We start from the raw sequence: 14,370 nt of genomic DNA, 5'->3' as shown, positions 1-14,370 counted from the left end.
TTTGTAGATTATACCGGCGGGTCAACGCCACCCGCTTGTTCCTCGCGAGAAACGTAGCCTGTCATGGGACTAAAATTAAAACGTGGCACACCCCGATGCCAGTGTGCATGCGTCTGGAAATGCTTCAGATACTTTGTATTGGTATTGCCGATACGGTACTCGATATCAAAGTGTGTCATCACTTTGATTCTCTCGATAATGACTTGACAATAATACGTTAAATAAGGTCAAACAATGACACTTGGAAATATCTGAGTGCAAAATGTTTAGCATAGATCATACGCCGAGGGAAAGATATTTAAAAATTTAAATTTGCGAGATGTAAATTTATTTCTCTGAAATAATTTTTTATTCAAATATAGCAAAAATAAAATGGTTTATTCCAAGCAAATAAACCAATTAATAAAAAAAATAAGATATATATTTCACAGAAATGTATGTTTCGTCATCGCAGTTTCTTTTTTTAATTTGTAAACAATAAATATCGGGAAATGTCATAAATAACATTTACTTTTGAATATTTCAACTTTTTTCTCAGTATAATCTTTCATGTATTTTCATATTTATTAATTGCAAATCCGTATACCATGTTACAATTATAAAAACTTTCCTGATCATCAATGAGCCATTAATACTGCGAGATAGCAACATTTGTGAACCTCAAATATAAAGTTTAAATACCGTTCAATACCGATATCAACTGTTTATTAAACTAAAATAAGGTTAAAATTACACTTGAGATGTGAGACATAATAATATCCGCGGAAAGAAAAAACTCGAAAACTCATGTCCATTTAATTTTATCGGGACGTATACCGTCCGTAAAACGACGAGTCCGTGACAATAAATTGCAACAGGTATGGGAGAATCTTATTTGCACGAGGGTATACGAGAACTCTTAAAAATACATTTTAACCGAGATAGTAGATCTAGACGGCGCAAAACCGTGTGCACCTTACGAAATACATTGTCAAGAGTTTACGGTTAAGATGCCACGAAGGTGACGCTCCATGCCTGCGAGCTCACTCGCGCTGCTAACGTCGCCGCAGCTCTTACTCCGTTTCTGCTCCGTGCACTTTCAGGCGCGACAGCCCGCGTTACTCAACTTACTTAAGCGCGCGACCCTCGAATTACGTCGTCCTCGAGCATGCACGCATCACCTTTTTGTTCCTATTCCCTTTCTCCCTCCCTCTCCCCCCCTTCTCTCTCTCTCTCTCTCTTTTACTAAAGATTAAACGAGTACCACACGGAGCAGCGTGGAACCATGCAATTGGCAGCATTCGGCGGATCGGTTGTATTGCTCTGGCGAGCTTTCCTCAATTAAAATTCGATTATAGAGACTACTTATCTGTCTTCTGCAATTTAATTAGCTAAATCGAATTTCCGTCAGGGCAAATTCCACTTGTAATTAACCGAGACACAAGGTTTTGCAATAAATTTTCAGCCCCTCCGGCTTAATCCGTCGACGCGTCTTTTAATTCTCCATATTAATTAAATACTTAGTGAAGCATAGATTTTCATCGGAACAAAGTCAACGCACGATTTATTAGAAAACGCGTTTGTACTACAATTGCTCCATTATATAATTCGCGCTTTACTCGTATAAACTCCTTTTACCCTTTGAAATCGATCAACCGATTGAACGTTTGTCTAGAACGAGGGTGGCTGGCGAAAGTAGAGAATTCGCAAACTGAATGCATCCTTTTCAAACTTATCGATCGGTATAACCGTCAACAGAGTCACAAATCGTCCGCCGTCAAACCAATATGACTATAAAATGTTATTACAAGCGCACTAAATCATTATACAAAGTGAATTAATATGTCATTGATAAATCGTGAAATTATTCTGGGATTTATGTACATGTACGTAGAGTGCCTTTTAATTAAAGGCTTCTTTAAACAGAATTTATATTTAGTCGACCTTTATATAAAAGCATGACTACTGACAGTTCATAAACCTGTATATGACACTTTATTTAGAAAGAATGTTATCTGAGAATAAAAATAATTTTTTAAAGTTAGTTATGTACTTACAGTTAAAAATAAAACGTAATAAAACTTACATTTATTTCTTCTACTCTTTTGACATTTTTACTTTTCTAACAATAAAACTCCACAATAAAATATATTCACGTTTTGTAAATTATTTTTTGCTATTGAAATTGTATATAAAACAAATATTAATCGAATATAATATTTTTATCAGATCAAAAAAGCTGATTTTAATTTTAAAAACAATGTTTAAAAACGTGTAGCATTATTTTCGATAATTGTATTATATACGTTATTTACATTAATATAAGTACAAATAAAAAATAATAAATAACACATAAATTAAATAAACCAAATTTTATTTAATTTCATCTTCAACATCAAGTTCAATTTTCTCAAAAAATGAATTCTTGCAAAAAAAACATTTTTTTTACTCTTTTATATGAGACTGTTTTGCATCATGACATTTTTACTAATAAAATTATTCACCTTAATAATGTAAATTGTTTATATTGTAACTGTCGCAAGTAGTTTAATTTAAATTTATAATGTTATATGCATTGGGAAACTTTTATGTTATCAATATTTCAAATTTTATAATCATAAAAAAATTCGTTTTAGAAATATTCATTAAAAATATGTTAATCGCGAGCGTCATCAAACTAAGCATCACATAAATATCATTATTATTTGTTAATAGTCCAAGAAATAAATTAAAGTAATTTCTCACATTCATATAATATAATTTCATAAGATTAGAAGAATAAATTGTCACGCATTTCATGAAAGGAAAGCAAGAGCAAAATTTTCCATCCAACTGTCGTGTGACGTTCATTTCGATTATTGTTAGCCAAAAACTAAAAAAGATAAACACGAATCTCTTGAGGCAATGGGCATTTTGCCTGAGATAGTTTCGCACGCGTTACGTCATAACCCATAAAACAAGCGGCTTCCACGCCTCCAATCTCTTTCTTACATATCTATCGCACGTACGGTCCGTCGACGATGATGTCATAGGATAATTCGCCATGATGATGCCGCGAAAAAGAAATGTACATAAAACCATTTGCTAATTCACTGTGCAATTGTAGGCGTTATAACGGGTGTAACCGGTAAAATTCGACACGCGAATGTACTCGACAAAACCGTATTATGAAATTGTAGCATTTTGACCTTTGATTAAATCTCGGAAGAACGAGTTGTAAACGCGAGTGCCCACGTCAAATTGTTACATGGGTCTCGCTATATTTCCCGGCTGACGTAAACTTCCGGTGCGCAGCTACCTCCATGTAACGCGTATTGAGAGCGTCCAAATAGAAGGTAGGAAATTAAAGCCACGAAAGTGAATGAACATAAGAGAAATGTGCAACAATTAAACGTTTATGATGTGCAAGTTTAATTAAAATTATTAAAATTTAAGCTATTTGTCTCAATAGCGTGTGCCAACTTGTTCTTCTTTAAACATGTTTCAATAAATGTTTCATTTCTTTTGAACATACAATTTGTATAGCATTTTATAGCACGAAAAAATAAATTACAACTAAATAACAAAAATGAAAGAATAGTACTACACACAAAAAATTGATTCTCATGCTAAAAAAGCAGTTTCTCATTTTTTTTAGTTTTTTCTTCTTTTAAGTAATGGTTATCATTGCAAAGAATATCTCCTTGCTGAACAGTCTCAAATTACACTCATCATTTACTTGAAACAAGTAAGATACTTAAATTAAATAAGTATCACTTATTTTAAATAATTCATAAGTTCATATATACTCTAATCTCTTGTAAATACGTCATAAGTAACAAATTTCTTCAAAATATATTCTAAATCCGAGTAATTTAATACTTCAATTAAGTTAAAATAAAAATTCGATTTATTTATTACTTTGACTTTTCTTCCATTCAATTATATACATGTGTATTTACATTTAGTCTTCGAGAAAGTATAAATTCTTTTTTCAAGTATATGATAATAAGTTTTTCTAAAACTTGTGATATATATGAGTATATTTTAAGTCTGTTATGAAAAGAAAATATTCTTTATTAAAGATAATCGTTACTTATTACAAGGAAAAAAATTAATTGAGTAATCGCTTTTCTTAGCAGTAGAATAATAATTTTTTGTAGCACTTCAGATTGCATTTCGACCAATCAAAATTTAAATTAAATAAATTAAAATCAATATAAATAACACTTAATAACATTTAATGATACAATATTTCTCATAGAGAACATCTGCGTTATTACTATTATTATCATCTGTATTATTATTATTGAAAATGATATACAAAATATAGGTATAGTAAAGATGAGTATGCATTTAAATTAAGAAATTGCTTGTCGCCTGTCAATCAAAGTAACGACAGTGTGACATCACCACGAGGATTTGTCACATCTTTTATGCCTGCGGTCAACACATCCCGGTGAAGTCTCGCCTAAGTCTCATTGTGAAAAACGTATCGATTACACGGGTATCGTTGTAAAAGACCTTCGGGTATCGGGACCTTCGGTAGGTAGGTGCGACTTCCTACGGGTGCTGTAAACACGTCGGAAACCACCAGCTAAACGCCGGCGCTAGAAAAAGAGTCCCTCCGCGTGCGCGCGCGCGCGACGGGGAAGAGGAGCATGGGAAGGCCTCTCAATAGGATAAAAGACGACGGCGAGGTCGGAATGTCAGTGGGGCACGCCCATTGGAAGGTACTGTAATTTGATGCGTTTGTGCGCGGATGCGCGTCACCACCGCGACGCATTTACACGCGACTACCTGACTATAGATATACACGGCGTGGCCGCCTCCTCCTCCTCCCCGTCGCCCCGACATAAAAATTATCCACCCGCGTGTTACGTCACGTAGAAAAAATACGCCGCGGCCGGCGCGGTCCGGTTATACGCGAGAGAAACGCGATCCGATCGGGGACACTGACGCGGTGTGCGCTGCAAACGCGCGCGCACGTGGTGTAAATATCACGCGCGGCTCGTCGAATCGCGACGACCGTAAAACGAACCCGCGTCACGAGTTGGAATATAAGCGGAACGAGGGAGACCCGGGATATACCGCCTCCCTTGTAATTTTGACTTTTACCCGCGTCTATCGGCGACCAGACGAAAATGCAAACGCGTGCGATGCCCCTTTCCCCCTGCCCCCGAGGTTTAAGGTTAAAATTTCGCTTTAAATCCGCCCAATCTCGAAATCCATTTTTACTCAATCGGTGGAATTGGCGAGCAATTAAGCGTAAATGAGAGAATAAATGATATTTCGCGTATTATTAATAATTCTCGCAAATTAATATCGCGTAACTGAGTGATCGCGATAATCACTCAGTGGTAGGACGTATCGACAATCGTCGTTGTAATGATTAATTGACACGGTTAATTAATAACAGAGAAATAAAGAAATTCAGCTTGTATCTGTACGACTCGCTAGCTCGGAAGAATCCAATCTTTCTAGCTAATAATGCAACGAGACCGATCTCAAAGGAATATTTGAGAAACACATTTCTGAGGAAATGTTATAGGGCAAGTGAACTTTTCCGCGAAGAGCGTTTAATTTGTTCAATAACAAAAATACAGTCACGAAATTAATTATCCTATTATCCTACAAGTGGTATTTATCAAATATTATGTTTTTTAGGGAAAACTTAATTAGAAGTGAAATCTTTGCCAGTAATGCAACTCAAAAAAACACATTCGTCAAAACCGTACTTGTGTCTAAAAAAAATTGTCCTGTTATTCGGATCGAAAAATGTATTTAACTACAACAGCAACAAAGCGCTGACTATTTTATTTAAATCTGAAAATGTGCCAAAATGGTAAAAAAAATATATGTATATTTATTGTGACGAAATAATATTAAATAGATAAGATAATATTATACAATCACCACCACTACTACACCACAAAATTAATTGTCCGAACACAAAATATTGAGAGCTTATTTAAGTTACAAATGAAAAGTATTATAGACACTTGAAACTACATCACTCTGGCAAGGATTTTTATTTCCACTCGAGTATTTCCTATAAAAAATTATATTTGGTGAATTTATAACGCAAATAGTATAATCGAGGGACAAGCGGTCGTAATTCCTCACTCTTCGACTACTCTTTTTTCCTCAACCATGTATTATAAATAAGATATTGGATAAGGTCCAGCATTAAAAAAGCCCAACTTTTGAATTTATCACTTAAAAACATACTTTATGCTTAAAAGATGTGTCATAGAGTAATAGATAAAAAGTTGATAAAAAAGGACTTGACAATTAAAACCGATAGAAACACATCCGTTTAGAGCAACAAAAACTTGACAACGTAGATATATGTATATATAAATAATTTTTATAAGTTTGTTAAATACACGTGTTATATATTTCTTAGTTTATTATAACACGTAATATAATTACACTTAAGTAATAAATTAGTTAATAAATTGAAAGTTAAATAATAAAGTTAAAAAGTTAATTTTTAACTTTAGAGAATTATTTTTTAAGCATACAAACTTTAACTTATTAACTTTTCTCCTAAGTTGGAAATGTATTATTATGGAAAAGTTATAAATGAAAAAATACATATTATTAAAAAACAATATTTATTCCATGATAAACTTAATAAAAAAAAATATATTAAATTTAGTTGATAACGACATTGTAATTGTTTTGAGTAATTTAACTTTAAAAAATTATAATATTTCCTTTTAAAATATGAATAATTTTAAAAATAATTTTTAAAATTATTTATATCTTAAAAATAATCTTTATTTTAATTTAATTTAATCCAAATATTTCTAAAACTTTTAATTAACAATAAATAATATTTTTATTCATGTAACGTTTAACGTAACTATATTATAAACTTAGTTTTATAAGCCATTAACTTTAACTTTAATTTTTCAATGTTAAAAAATATTAACTTACCCAACCTTGCATATAACATTATTATTGAATTCTTAAACTAGAGGAAATAAATACATACATATATCTATGTTTATAAAATAAATATGCTTTTTACAAAACAACATTTAAACAAAACCCACTTGTATATTCAGGACTATAATTATTCGTTTATGTAAGGTTTGCATCAGAAAATAATTTTCAACGCTATAACTTTTGACAAGCTAAAATTGTACTCAAATAATTAGTAATTTATAAAAATTAAAAAATTAATTAAAAACATAATTAAAGATCATTGTAATGTTCAACGGTTGAGTAATAGATTTTGTTTTTATAACTAATAAATTTTAAAATTCATTTAAAAGATAATATTTAGTTTCTTTTTTATTTTCAGCTTATTTTTGATCCAGGCTTTGTTATATTCATTAGTGTACAATAATATTCAATGTCTAAATTTTAATAAAATTCTTACCGTTTACTTACAAATATTCTATATGGAAAATGCATTCCCATTTTTTGTGAACGAATTGAAACAAGGATTTTATTCTCACTTTCTTTGTTTCCGTATCTCCATAACTAAAGTTTTTAAAAGAACAAAATAATTTAAGAGCCTTGGGTCTCAGGTACCTTGCGAGAAGTGTGAAAAAGTGTAAAGCTAACAAACCTCTGGGCAACAAACAAAGATTACAGAAGTCTTCGCGCGCTCTGGCACCACCGTTCCGAAACGCAGCGTGTCACGGCGATAAGTCACGATAAAGAGAAGACGCATATACGTACTTTGGAACGAGCCGGACCGGCCGTCGGGTTCCCAACTGCGATTTAACGCGTGGCCTCACAGTTTTCACAGCGCCGAAGAAGTGTCTCCCGCCGATACGTACGCACGCCACGTCACGCGATCCCTCGACGCGAATTTACGTGATTGCGCGCGGTGTAGTAATAATGCACCTCGACGTGTCGAACACGCGCGCGCGAGCGCTCGGACGCTTTTTTCCCGACGCGATAACCGGCGAAACCGCGGAATCCGCTCGCTCACTCGCTCGCACACACAGCACGGCCAGACGGACGGACGATGGAGGTTAAGTTACGTGCGCGCTCTCGCCACAGACGAACAAATGAAACGCGACTGAGAACGCGCTGTGTGTGTGTGCAAAAGAGAGAGAGAGGAAGAGCGAGCGATCGGGCGAGCCTTTCGAAACGACCGGCTATCGCGCGGTTACGCGATAATTCAACGCCGATAACGATAAGGCGGCGCGGCGAGCGCAGTGACGAAAACCCGCGCCGCGCGCCTCCTCGCCCGCGCCCAGCACTGTCTTGGATGACCAGCTCTCCGCCGCCGCCGGAGCGGCCGCGCCGCGTTTTGATTTCGCGCGTTCGAGATTACGCTTACAAGCGCGCACCGTAACTTTAGACGCGATACGTAAACACATTGCCGCGTTACCTTACCACACTTTTAACCTACACTTCTCCTTTCGTATCTCACGCGCTCCCTCCTCTCGCTCCACGCCGATTTATTTTCAATTTATTCTCGATTGATCGCCCGCGCGCGTTGATATCTATATGTGTTTACTTAACCGCTAACCGCGCTTGGCTAACCGTTAACTCGAACAAATCGTCATCGGTCGGTATTTGCGCGGACGATAGCAAGAAGAATCGTGGAAGAAGCGCGGAGAAACGCCACTCGCGAGATAACTCAATTTCAGACTCAGGCTCAAACGGAGCATAGTAAATGTCTTGTCCTTCGTCGTGCATGTCAAGACGCGCTGTACACTTTTTTTTTCTTCGTATTTCAATCGCAATTATAACTCTCGACGAGGTTACGGTGATCCGTACTCCCTGATAACTTAACACGTATAAAATCTAGTCTACGCTACACGAGCGTCAAGATGTCAATAAACGGAAATCGTTATCCCGATCGAATTTGCAAATAGCTCGGGCACATTCTTTTAAAAGCGTTTTCAATCAATTCAACGATGCAAATCGCCGACGGACGCGATAGCCAATCCTCATAAAATTATGCTTGATTAAATATGTATTCGATGTGTGATACATAAAAAGCGATCGAGACGTATTTCCCACCTGCCGTTTTACATCTGACTTTTAGATTTTATATAATTCGGAGGAGGGGGGAGGGGGGGCAAGGGTTCAACTTGAATGCGGAATATAAGTTTATACGAAAGTCGGGGGGGGAGTAAGTTAAATTACTCCCGACTGCGGATTATCTCGATTAAAAACTGCACGTAATACCAGCACGACTGTAATGTACACCGAATAACAGCGGGAATTATTTCCCCGTCGCCTGACGAACGATCCTTCGACCAGTTTAATTTCAGTGCGCGTGTCGAGAGAACCGATAAGGAAAACGTTTCGAGAAAATAAAAAAGAAAACGGAGTTCTCCCACCTTCCCCCCCCCCCCCCTCACGGCGTAGTGTCACGATAATTTGCATTTTAAGACTCTCTGTCATTAGTCGTAGTGCGCGTGACGTGCGACGTGACATCAGCGTGTTCGTCGTGTCTCTTGCGAAATCGTCTCGGCAAACAGATATCGCCGCGCGCGCGTCCCAATTTGACACGCTTTGTCGCAACAACGTCGACGCGAGCGACTCGGCGAATTTTGGGGAAAAACACGATGACGTCCGGCCTCCGTCGCGTCGCGTCGCACACGTGCGAGGACCGCGCGGAAAACACGCACACGTATCTTAGCCGCACGGTATACGCCGTGCCGGCACCCACGCGGAAAACGTCGCGCGAGACCTCCGCCCGACGCCCCTACTCGCGCGTGTTTACGAGCCTACGAACGAACGAACGAACGAACGAACGAACGAACGAACGAACCCACGGGCGCGTCCATGCACCCACACCACGAGGTTTATCTCGCGACACACGCGCACACGCATACACACGCACACGCACACACACACACGCGCGCGCGCGCTTAGAAGAGATGCACGTTATTACGCGTACACATGTGACGACAGGTGTGGGTGCCCGGTAGGTAAACCACATAAATAGAGAAAAACTTTATATGCATTACCTGGCTCCGGAACACGCGAAGAATTCAGACGCGATCTCGCTGGTCACCTTGACACGACGACGACGATGACGATGATGCGATCGCCACGATATCGTGCCGACGGGACGATGTGATTATTCTTCCTTCTCTCGGTCTCCTTCTCTCTCCCGGAAACACAAGGTGGAACTTCCGCCGGACACTTATTATGTTGTTTCCCGCGCGATCGAACACCACTCTCTGCTGGCGAAGAAAAGTATCCTTCGGCTTTCTCACTCAAAAATCCCGACGATCTCGCGGAGACACGATTCTTCTCGCGCGCACAGACGACGGTCGTATCCGAGTGCGAGTGCTCGCGAATGGAAGAAAAAACAACCGCTCTCTTTCTCTCTCTCTCTCCTTTTCTCTTACGCGCTAGCCGGCTCGTATGCGCTTTGCTGACCCGCCGCTGCACCAATGTTCCAACTCATAATCAGCTTTCCCCGATCACAACACACGAGCTCCGGTTTTTCTCTTCTCCACCGCTTTCTCTCACTCGCTCCTTTCCTTTCTCCGCGCCACTCTTCTCTCTTTCTCTCTCTCTCGCCTCCGCTTTCTCTCTACTCCAGCACACGCGCGTACGCGAGATGCGTTTCCGATGATCCGGAAATGTCAAACGTCAGTGAGCGGAGCCGCCGACTGCGAGGCACGCGCGACCTGGACGTACGTTGTTGCAGCAACACGACGGCAACGACGACGACGACGACGACGACGACGGCGACGACGACGTGGATGACGAGGACGACGACGACGACGGCGACGGCGACGACGACGACGACGTACTACGTGTCGCGACGATGACGACAACGGCAATAGTAGTAGCGACAGCAGCAGCAGCAGCAGCAGCGACGGCGGCGGCAGCGACTGCGGCGGCGGTGGTGGCGGCGGCGGAGGCGGCGGCAGCGGCGGCGGCGGTGGCGGCAGCGGTGGCTACGGCAATGGCGACGTACGTCGGGGGCGACGGCGAACACAACGACGTCGTTGGTACTGACCGGCGCTCGAACGGAAACGGCTGGTATATTACGATGCAGCTGACGGAAGCGACTCGATGCGATTATTTTTTTTTTTTTAAGAGAGAGGGTGAAGAGGTAAGGCGAGCGATGCTGGTTAGGCGACGGGATTGCGACTGCTTGCTGCTTGCTTGCTAGCCGCTAGCGGGGGCCTGGCGCGACAGCAACTGCCCGACGGCAGCGCCCCCCTCTCTCTCGCGCGCCCCCTTCTCCGACTCCAGCGAACCCCTCCACCGCGCGTCGCGCGTATTTCCCCTTCCTCCCCCGCGCCTCGCTCTCCTGTTCGCGCCAGCGGCTCACGGCGCTCCGTCCGTCCGTTCGTCTCGCCCGCGCCCCCCTCCCCCTCCTCTCCCTTCCTTTCTCTCTCACTCTGTCTCTCGTCCTACCACATTCCAACGTTCTTCGTCGCGCCCGTTGCGATATCCTCCACCGACCGCCGTCCGCCCCCGCTACATCTCTCTCTCTCTCTCTCTCTCTCTCTCTGTCCCTCTATCCCCTCTCCTTGTCTCTCCATCCCGGAATCCTGCCATCTCGCTCGCATCTACCAGATAACTCCGCTTTTTCCGTCCCCGTTCTCCCATGCGCTCCGCTCTCCTTCCGCTCCGTAACTCTCTGCCGTCTCGCTCGCTCGCTCGCTCGCGCCTACCACAGATACATCGTTTTTCCTTCCCTATCCTCCCGCTACACGGCCCCCTCTCTCTCTCTCTCTCTTTCTCTCTCAGCCCCGCCGCTACTCGGCGATTTCTGTTATCTCGCTCGCGCTGTGCCACGTCGCCACCACCATTGCCGCCGCCGCCGCCGCCGCCACCATCGTCGTCGACGTCGCGGCGGCGGCGGCGGCGGTGGCGACGAGGCCGCCGACCGCCCCTCTCTACGGCTCGATAAATCGTCTCGACGCGCATGCTCGCGTTTTCCCCTTTTCCCTCTCCCGCGCCGCGTATCGTTCCCCATATGACCGTATAACTCCGTCCTCGTCTCGATCTCGCCGCCTAGCGACTCAGCCTGTGTGCGTACGTCCGTTCGCTTGCTCCGTCGCTCGCTCGCTCGCTCGCTCGTTTCGCTGGAGAACCGGCAATGGGGTTAGGTTAGGTTAGATTTGGTCGCGCATCGCCTACTGACTATCACGCCGCTCGCGGGAGGGGGTTTAGTCAGTCACCCCCTTTCTCTGCGCGTCTCTCTCTCTCTCTCTCTCTCTCTCGCACGATTTCCCTCCTTCCACCGCTGCCGCCGCCGCCGCCGGTACCAACACTGCGAAGGAGAGCCTGCCGCACGCGTTCCGCACGTTCGGAGTAATCTTGTTTCACCGCGCGCGCGAGAAGTACGAGAAAAAGGAGAGAGAGAGAGAGAGAGAGAGAAAGAGAGACAATGAGGGCGATAAAGAAGATCCCGAATCCGAATAGCAAAGGGGACGGAGGATGCACGCGCGAGGGAGGGAATCAAGCGAGGGAAATTCTTTATATCAACGCCGATGCCTTCGGCGCGACGGGAAAGATTCTTGAGCGCAATGGAACGCGGAGGACCAACGGACCGCGTATTTTTCACAAACGCGACACTCGCGAAGCGATCGGACCCGATCACGATCGCGATCCCGACGCTCGGCCGGATCCCGCGGGGGGGCGCACCATCCACGTCGAAATTCGATTCGATATCTCGCGCTCGCGAGATTTCCCCCCTAATTTCGAAACTGCATTCGCGACGAAGGAGAGGGATAGAGGCAAAATACGCAACGTCGCATCGGCAGATCGGCACTGTTTAGGCCACCGTCCGCTCGTAATCCCGGCTTGTGTGTATTCACGTATAGCTTAACGCGCGGCGTTTCCCAAACCTTCCGATTCACCGAGCGCCTAAATTCGCTTGAAAATCACCAAGGCTTGACTGACCTATTATTTCATTAAAACCATTAAAACCATAACATAATAATATAATAATAATAGTCGTGCTCTCTTCGCTTCTTTGAATACCGGAGAATAGAAAAAAAGTACAATTTAATAGACTGAAGAATAAATGTAACAAAAATCAATATCTCGTATAGAAACATCCATGTATCATTGCCGGTGTGTGTTTATATTTTTATATTCAGAAATGCTTATATGTATATTGTAAAATGCTTAAATAATTTGCGTGTCACAAACCGGCCTTCGCGGTTATAAATTTAGATATTGTTCTTACACACAGTTGACTAGATTTCCTTTGCTCGCGCATTTGATTTACTCGCGAGAATTTCTATAAATATACGTTATGCTCTTTTATATATATATATATATATATATATATATACACATACACTGCACATATTATTATAAAATAAATGGCATCATGAATATTTTTAGCTCATGAAAATTCATAGCACTGCTTAAGTATTAACACGTCGAGTGTCGGCAAACTTTCCTATGCAAATACTAAACTAATTTGTGCTACAATCTTAACAAATAATTTCAAATGTATGTTTATACTCATGCAAATTCAACTCTCAGTTTACAAAAATACATTTACTACATGAAAGTGTCGTTTTCGCGCAAGTGCAGAGAATCCACAATGAAATTTAACAGTCGATGAAATCGCGCGAACAAGTACTTTAGATTAAAATTATTGAGTATTAATTAATTACATCACTAAATTAACATAACATTATTTTATATATGTGCAAAAATTAGCCAAAATATTCGTCATATAAAATTCTGGATATTTTTATTTAATTTCTTTAGTATTATTACTTTTACACGGAATAAAATGAGTGTTTTCGAAAAGGCAATAAATTAAAGTAACTTTTGATTAAGAACTTTGCAACTAGTGATCGTAATTATGAAAAAGATTATGATTCTTGCAACAGACGCGAGTTCCAATATCATTAAATTTTTAAAACTTTTTAAGTATTTTATTAATTGTGACATCAACATCTTCATGTCTGATAACCATGAGTTTAAATTGTTTTCAATTAATTTTGATAAATAAGTATAAAAACGGGATTGATTATTATGTCTTTTACTTCCATTATTTTGATAATAAATTTTTTTATTTAAACAAAAACATGGGAGCGTGAAAACAAAATATTACAATAATTTTCGTATCGTTCGCATAAGACAATTATAAAATAAGTATGTAATTATGTTCTTGGATAATTACATATTAAATTAAACATACTTAATTAAAAAGACTAACTTAGAAACAGTAAATTGGTTTGAATAAATTTTTTATATACCTAATAGAAAATTATTATTACCGGCTCGAATAATTTTTTTTTAATTAAAAATACGTATTTAATATCGCCTGTACGAACCAACGCTAAATGTACACAACAAATAAATTTTTGTTTGCATTATTATTGAAGATTTTATCACAGATTAAGAGTACACCTTTTAATTACTGGGTATAAAGTTTACTGATTCGATAAATAAAATATTATTTGAATAATATATATGTCATGTCTGTAATGT

The 14,370-nt window shown here is 40.4% G+C and overlaps 1 protein-coding gene across 6 annotated transcripts in view; it reads right to left on the bottom strand.

Moving 5' to 3' along the window:
• LOC105834902 (polyglutamine-repeat protein pqn-41) overlaps positions 1-10,011 on the bottom strand; it is a 385,320-nt gene extending 375,309 nt beyond the window's left edge. For 4 of the 6 annotated variants that reach the window (XM_012677736.3, XM_012677738.3, XM_012677743.3 and 1 more), the window contains exon 1: positions 9,912-10,011. The gene's annotated coding sequence lies outside the window, so the exon portion shown is untranslated. The remainder of the gene's footprint in view (positions 1-9,911) is intronic. The other 2 variants (XM_012677741.3, XM_036283419.1) reach the window with 2 other exon arrangements.
• Between the last annotated feature and the right edge of the window lie 4,359 nt (positions 10,012-14,370).

This window comes from Monomorium pharaonis, chromosome 2 (assembly GCF_013373865.1).
Source record: "Monomorium pharaonis isolate MP-MQ-018 chromosome 2, ASM1337386v2, whole genome shotgun sequence".
NCBI lineage: Eukaryota > Metazoa > Arthropoda > Insecta > Hymenoptera > Formicidae > Monomorium > Monomorium pharaonis.
This window is presented reverse-complemented; position numbering and strand designations above follow the sequence as displayed.